The sequence below is a fragment of the Leucoraja erinacea genome, chromosome 25, assembly GCF_028641065.1.
Source record: "Leucoraja erinacea ecotype New England chromosome 25, Leri_hhj_1, whole genome shotgun sequence".
Classification (NCBI taxonomy): Eukaryota; Metazoa; Chordata; class Chondrichthyes; order Rajiformes; family Rajidae; genus Leucoraja; species Leucoraja erinaceus.
Window position 1 is genome coordinate 23,141,164 of NC_073401.1, and position 8,843 is coordinate 23,150,006.

Consider the following 8,843-nt stretch of genomic DNA (forward strand, 5'->3'; position numbering starts at 1 on the left):
TTGTATGTATGCACTGAGTACGAGCAGCTTTCAGTTTCACTGTACATGTATAGTGACAATAAATGGCATATCATATCATTCATGCTAAACGCAAATTGGAGGAACAGCATCTCATATTTCACTTGGCCAACTTACAACCCAGATTTCTCTAACTTCATGTAATCCCTGCATTCCCTCTCCATCCCTCCCCACTCACGTTGCACCAGCTTCTTGTTCTCACCTAGCAAACAGCTAACAATGGCCCGTTTCCTTTATCCTCATTATTTTTTTGCATATCTTTCATTAATTTGTTCCATATCTCTCAACATCACTCATTTCCGTTTCCCGTGAGTCTCAGTCTGAAGAAGGGTCTTGCCATGAAATGTCACCCATTCCTTCGCTCTAGAGCTGCTTCCTGTACTGCTGAGTTACTCCAGCATTTTAAGTCCTTTTTCGGTTTAAACCAGTATCCTCAGTTCTTTCCGATACACACCCTTTGGCCCATCTGGTCTGTACCCATCATCAACGGCCCATTTTACATTAATCCTACCTTAGTCCCATTTTTAAATTGTCCACCCATTCTAATCAACTATTCCCAGATCCCACCACTCACCTACACACTGGAGACACAGGGGATTAACCAACCAACCTGCACATGCTTGTGAGAATGTGCAAAACTCCACACAGTTTAACACCCTTTGACATCAACATCACAGAGACAGCTCACCACAGGATTCAAATCCATCAGTCCCTAAGGCGCTATTTGTACACCTTACACCTCCAGTAAAGGAATCATATCTATCAAGGTTTGGAGGGATATGGACCAAACGCAGGTAGGTGAGACTAGTGTAGCTGGGTGTGGGCAAGTTGGGCCGAAGAGCCTGTTTCCATGCTATATCACTCTATGACTATGACCAAGTACCAGATGTATTACATCCACTTCATTGTGGTCATCACATCCGTCATACACAATCATCCTTCGCATCAATAATTCACCATGTACATTCACAATGGTATCAGACCGGGTACATCATCTTGTTACTTGAACAGACACTGAACATCAGTAATTAGCAATGTAAATCATCAGTACTTTTAGCAAAGTGCATATCACTTCCTCCATTCAGTGTGCTTTAAACTTCACAACGGTATTACATTTGTATTCAGAATGGACTTTATATAAACCCTTCACCAATTTATAGATTAATTAGCCTCTGTAAAATGCTGCTAATTTGTACCCAAACAGTAGTGTATCAACATTTCACTATATGCATTACTTAGACCATTCTCTGCAGGCATATATCCACCATTTCCCTCAAGAATCCACTTACCAAATCCTGTGTGCTCCTCTGCACATTGTAGACCCGGAAAATTGGACTTAGTTTGCTGTTTTCTTATGCATCTTGTCCCTGTGTTCTCGACTCAGGTCTATTCAGATCTCTGGTCTGGGCACATGGCATTGAAAGAATTCTGGGTTAGGCTTGGTGACAGAGGACAATGTCAAAAAAGATACTGGTTCCAGACTCACATGTACCTCAGGGCCCTGGCGGACATCTGGACGTAGGGTTTAGGGAGAAGGTGGTTTGGGGTTTGGGTCCTACTTTGCATCTTCAGACGTAACCTTACTGATTTCCCGGTATTTCCCCTGAGGATGCCCTGGAATCCTCAGGGTCTTGTCAACAAGCCAAGAACAGGTGAGGGCTAGTATGGCAAACAGTGGGAGAGGACAGAAATGGGATAACGAAAACAGCGAGATGGATCCATCCCTCAGACCAGATGTGTCCTACAGACCATGTGTTACATATCACAGCATTAAATAGATATCAGGATCTCATTAATTTTGCCAGTAAAAGCAGCTTTACTTACATTTTCAAAATAACTGTTATTATGAGCTCTGTCATTAATTTTCTCTTAATGCTGCTCCAAATTGGAGTATTCCCCTAGCCTCTGCTAAAAGCAGAGCATCATAAATAAATCTTCTGCATATCGCATTTAAAGTTGCATAGCTACAGTGGCTTGCAAAAGTTTTCATACCCCTTGAACTTATCCACATTTTGTCACGTTACAACCACAAACGTAAATGTATTTTATTGGGATTTTATGTGATAGACCAACACAAAGTGGTGCATAATTGTGAAGTGGAAGGAAAATGATACATGGTTTTCAAATTTTTTTACAAATAAAAAACTGAAAAGTGTGGCGTGCAAAAGTATTCAGCCCCCCTGAGTCAATACTTTGTAGAACCACCTTTCACTGCAATTACAGCTGCAAGTCTTTTGGGGTATGTCTCTACCAGCTTTGCACATCTAGAGACTGAAATATTTGCCCATTCTTCTTTGCAAAATAGCTCAAGCTCAGTCAGATTGGATGGAGATCGTCTGTGAACAGCAATTTTCAAGTCTTGCCAGAGATTCTCAATTGGATTTAGGTCTGGACTTTGACTGGGCCATTCTAACACATGAATATGCTTTGATCTAAACCATTCCAATGTAGTTCTGGCTGTATGTTTAGAGTCGTTGTCCTGCTGGAAGGTGAACCTCCGCCCCAGTCTCAAGTCTTTTGCAGACTCTAACAGGTTTTCTTCCAAGATTGCCCTGTTTTTGGCTCCATCCATCTTCCCATCAACTCTGACCAGCTTCCCCGTCCCTGCTGAAGAAAAGCATCCTCACAGCATGATGCTGCCACCACCATGTTTCACAATGGGGATGGTGTGTTCAGGGTGATGTGCAATGTTAGTTTTCTGCCACACATAGCGTTTTGCATTTAGGCCAAAAACTTCAATTTTGGTCTCATCTGACCAGAGCACCTTCCTCCACATGTTTGCTGTGTCCCCCAAATGGCTTGTGGCAAACTGCAAACGGGACTTCTTATGGCTTTTTTTCAACAATGGCTTTTCTTCTTGCCACTCTTCCATAAAGGCCCGATTTGTGGAGTGCACGACTAATAGTTGTCCTGTGGACAGATTCTCCCACCTGAGCTGTGGATCTCTGCAGCTCCTCCAGAGTTACCATGGGCCTTCTCTGATCAATGCTCTCCTTGCCCGGCCTGTCAGTTTAGGTGGACGGCCAAGTCTTGGTAGGTTTGCAGTTGTGCCATACTCTTTCCATTTTCGGATGATGGATTGAACAGTGCTCCGTGAGATGTTCAAAGCTTGGGATATTTTTTTATAACCTAACCCTGCTTTAAACTTCTCCACAACTTTATCCCTGACCTGTCTGGTGTGTCCCTTGGGCTTCATGATGCTGTTTGTTCACTAATATTCTCGAACAAACCTCTGAGGCCTTCACAGAACAGCTGTATTTATACGGAGATTAGATTACACACAAGTGGACTCTATTTACTAATTAGGTGACTTCTGAAGGCAATTGGTTGCACTGGATTTTATTTAGGGGTATCAGAGTAAAGAGGGCTGAATACTTGTGCATGCCACACTTTTCAGTTTTTTATCTGTAAAAAAATTTGAAAACCATGTATCATTTTCCTTCCACTTCATAATTATGCACCACTTTGTGTTGGTCTATCACATAAAATCCCAATAAAATACATTTACGTTTGTGGTTGTAACGTGACAACATGTGGAAAAGTTCAAGGGGTATGAATACTTTTGCAAGCCACTGTATAGACTACCTTGAAACTAGGATTAGATTTTCAATAATAGCATTGATAATAAAGTGAATGTGGAGTAAGGAGATTGGAATTTAACCATATGGGCCATATAGAGAAAACACATTTAATGAGCCAAATGTACTGTTCCTATGTGTTAACATTTTATGACATTTTTGATCTGGAAGAGAACCGGGCAACATATTATTTGTTTCCCTGCAAACCACTTGGTTTCCATTGTTGAATACATTGCATGATTCAATACTTTATTGGTGTCCTCTCATACACTAATCTGAGTAGCACTCTGCACAGTCAGTATGCATTGTACAGTCCCAATGCGTTGCCAGTAATCTCCACATCTTACTTCACTGGAATGTCCTTGTATGATACTGGTTCATGGAATATCAAATTCTCTTATACACACTTTTTCCCTCACATTCAAGATTCTTTGGTTCCATTCACTCTGTGGCTCAGCAGGTAAGTTTAGTTTAGTTTATTATTGTCATATCTACCAAGGTACGTGAAAATCTTTTGTTTGCGGCTATCCAGTCAAAGAAAAGAACACATGCTTACAATCAAGCTGTCCGTAGTGTAGATAACGGGTAAAGGGTACAATTTTTAAATGCAATATAAAATCTGATTAAATATAGTTCAAACGTTTCTAATTAGATAGATGGGAGGTCAGGATTGCAATCTAGCTGACGAGAGGACCGTTCAATTACCTGTTAACAGCTGCAAATAAACTGTTGCTGAATCCTGAAGTATGCGTTTTCAAACTTCTGTAACTGATGGAAGAGGGGAGTAGAGGGAGTGATTGAGGTGAGACTAGTCCTTGATTATGCTGATGGCCTTGACAAAGCATGAAGTGTAGATGGAGTCAATGGAATGGGGGATGGTTTGCATGATGGTCTGGTCTCTGCAATTATCTTGCAGTCTTGGATGGTGCTGCTCCCAAACCAGGATGTGATGCATCTCAATAAAATGCTTCCTACAGTGCATCTGTAGAAGTTGGTGAGAATTGTTGGTCAATGTATACATACTGTATGAATACGTTAGTGTCTGTGTACTGCTTCAGTTCCTAAAGTCAATCACCGCCTCCTTTGCTTGCTGACATTGATGGAGAGGTTCTCGTCTTGGCAACCGGTTTCAAGGTTTTCAATCTCCTTTCTGTACTCCATCTCGTCATTAAAATAAACCCTCATTTTAATAGACCTCTTCATTTAAGTTATAGCGGATTGACCTATCAATAGCTGCCGCCCCACACCTGGCTCGCATCACCTTCCCGGCATCTTAAGTTGCTGAGTCGCTGACATTCTCCACAAGGTACACCAACGGGCCCTTCCTCAACAGCTGCCGCACTGTGCGGTTGACATGGCATTTGTTGCGGCTCACATTGTAGGCCCTGGTTGACAGCGCTTTCTTCAGGCCACTGCCACCGACTAGGATGTGCTAGGTCACCGTGGGGCTCCCCCTCCCTCTCACCAGCTACCGCTTCTTCCAGTCTGTCGTCACTTTGTCTTCACCCCTCACCCCCACCAACGCCGCATCCTCCTCTGGAGTCACCCACATACTCCCCTTTGGAGGTATGGTGCAGAGAAGCAGCACGGCACCTATTTTTTAAGATGAAACAACACAGTGCAGGAGTAACTCAGCACACTGAATCAGTCTGAAGAAAATTCCCGACCTGAGAGGTCACCTATCCATGTTCTCCCAAGATGCTGCCTGACCCACTGAGTTACTCCAGCACATTGTGTTCCTTTGTGTATTAACCAGCATCTACGGTTCCTTGTTTCTACTACATACAATGATAATCCCTTACTTGATTATGGCGGACAATCGGCAACAACAGACACCATTCACCCCCACTATGGCCCGTTAAAACAAGGGTTTACTGTATTTGATATCCAGCCCACTATGGTCGTGTTGTCTGTGAATTTGTAAATTGAGTTAGATTGGTATTTGGTTGCACAGTCGAGTGTATAAGTAAGTTGATTGTTTAACATTATCACAGAGAAACAGGTAAATTGCTCATGAAGCTTTTCTTGCTACATGAGTCACCTCATCAAATATGAAGAAATTTGTATGCAGGAAACTCCCAAGTGCATCAGAGTGATTATTGCAAACAGTTTGTTGTAATGATTTTGATTGAGAAATAAACATTGGCTCGGCATCCTTCCTGAAAAAGATGCTATTAGACCTCTTCCGTTCAAGTGTAATGACTGATCTAAAAATTGTCAGCAGGGCCTGGATATTTAACAATTGTTTGAAATAGTAACGTGTCAGTTTGATTAAGACCCTTACCTTGAGATGTTTCCAATGAGGACATCTCTAAGTTGGTTTGTCAGTGACTGCAGGATATTGTTGTGGGTTCTTACTGAGAAAGTACTGCACTGACTATATAATGTTAGGAATAAGCCATCTCCCTTCGCATTTAATAGAGTTAGACATCTTTCATATGTAGCCATGACAGACTATTTACTCAGGGTGATGCCTATGCAAATAATTGAAGCATTGAGAAAGAGGAAGTAGTATAATGGTTTCATAGTTGCAGTGACATGACCTGCTTCTGGGAAAACAGTGTTAGTGATAAGAATTTATTTTTGAAACACCGCGGATCATGATAAATTCCAAACCACAACTGTCGACTGAGCCAGTTAGAATGAGAGAATGCTGCATGCCTATTTGAAATACGCACCTTCAGCATTCTTCTCAGGAGTTTATGTCCATTTATCCACCACTGCAAAGTCTGCCAAATGTATTTTCACAGAAACATATATCCAACTCAGATTCGGATTAGATTATCGTATCGAGTTGGGTGCAGTGAAACACCTTGTTCCCATGAAAATTACCGAGTAAACAGCATACATATGGTATTGATAAACACAACAATAAATATTCGGACAAATGCAAAACAGCAGCATGATTATTGTGTAAAATCCGACAAGAACAAAAGGATAATAAACTGCAACAACAGAATAATCGAATGAGATTATTCTGTAAGCAATTCTACAGTATTTGGATATAAAACACAGAACAGTAGAACATATGAATAGGCCCATTGGCACATAATGTTTGTGCCAAAATAAACCAATCTCATATGCCTGCATATGATCTATGTCCCTCTATTCACTGCAAATCCATGTGCCATTCTAAAAACCTCTTAAATGCCACCATCCTATCTGCCTCTACCATCTGACAGCATGATCCAGACACTCACCACCCCATGTGTTAGAAAAAAACTTGCCCTTGACATTTTCATGCTGCTCTCATCTTAAAACTATGCCCTCCAGTCTTAATATTTCCACCCTGGGAAAGTTTTGACTATAGCCCATCTATGCCTTTCATAATTTTACATACTTGTATAAGGTCTCCTCTCAACCTCCAGAGAAAACAAACCAAGTTTGTCCAACCTCGCTTTGAAGCTAAGACCCCCTTAAGCAGGCATCTTTCTATTAAACTTCTTCTGCACCCTCTGCAAAGCCACCTGCTCCTTGTAATGGGGCAACCAGAACTGTATGTAATAAGAAAAAAAAGTGAACCTTGGATCATTAATTCCAATTTATAGTCATCTTTGGATAATTAATTCCAATCTGGATTTGGTGAATGCATTATTTTCCGTCCTTTACATTAAATAAACCCACAATTCTTCCTGCATTCAATACTCTTGTTTCATTCATGCAATAACATATCCCTTGCTTACTTACATTGATTGCACATCCTCCAACAACACAAATATAGAAACAAATAAATTAGAGTAGACTCAGTGGCTATGAGTTCATTTTGCCAAACACATACTCCGTCTGTCAAGGCCTACTGGATCTCCTAGTTGCTAACTATTTTAAATCCTCGTCCCATTCCCATACTGACATTTCTTTCCGTGGCCTCCTCCATTGCCGGAGTGAGGCCACATGCAAACTGGGGGAACAACACCTAATAACACCTTGGATGGCTTACAACCCAATGATAAAAAACATTGAATTCTCTCATTTTAAACTACATAACCCCCTCTTTCCCCCATATAAACCTTTCCCCTTCCCTTCCTCCCTGCCCTCTCCACTGTGCCCCACCTGAACTTGCACCTATTTCTCTCCTCCGCCTCTCATTCTTTCCTCTAGTTTAACAATTTGCAACACTTCAATCTTTTGTCTCACACCTTCTGTCTTTTCATTTCGGGCCTTTATCCAACCATCTGCTTATCAAAAACCCTCTTCACATATTACCTGCCAGGCTTTGTACTGCCTCTCTTCCATGATCACTTAACTATATGGAGCCCTTGATCTCTGGAGTTAGTCAGTCAGGCCAGGGTGAGGCAACTATAATCAGCAATAGAGATTCAGGACTGGAAAGGTCAAGGTGGGCTGTACTGGTTTTCAACCCGTTGTTAAATAAGGTCAACATATCTGCCTGCATATTTGTTTGAATATCCAGTATAAATTACGACTGAAGCAGACTGCAATGCTTCACGTTCGCACATCAAAACAGCTTTTTCAACAAAATACCAGTTCACAACCAGCAATCTTAGATCTATTCCACAATGAGTCTTCATCTTCCAAAGGATTACTGAAAACAAAAGTCATTCCTTTTTGGTCATAAGGATCTTGTATGAAAGCCATCAAGCTCATTTCAAGTCTTTCACAAATGCCAAACCTAGAATTCTATTGACATTTCAAATTATTTTCTTACAAGAAGCATCCACTGTTACCGAGTCTTGATCCAAGTAGCCACTGCACTGATGGGGGATGGAGTAATTCTAAACTCTTTTCTTTTAGATTGCCCAGCTTTGGAAACACTCTATCATGCTCGGTTTAAGCCATGCACCCTGTTGTAGTCTACTTTTTTTTCAAATGTTAATGTCATAGTGTTCATAGTGCATTAGGGTATTTTCATTTGTTCTTGTTACTAGAACTGTCAGTAGTCTGTGAACCTTCTGCAATACAATAATCATAATCATAATTTATTAGCCAAATATGTTTTGCAACATACGAGGAATTTGAGTTGCCATACAGTCATAACATTAAAAAGCAAAACACACAAAATACATTTTAACATGAACATCCACCACAGTGACTCCTCCACATTCCTCACTGATGAAAGACGAAAACAAGTTCAATCTCTTCCCTTCTTTGTTCTCCCGCGGTCGGGGGCTTCGAGCCCTTACGGGATGATCTTGTCTCCCGTAGCCGGCAGTCGGGCCCTCCGCGATCGGGGCGATCAAGCTCCTGCATCGGGGGCGATGTCAGCTCCCCGCACCGGCCGATCTGACC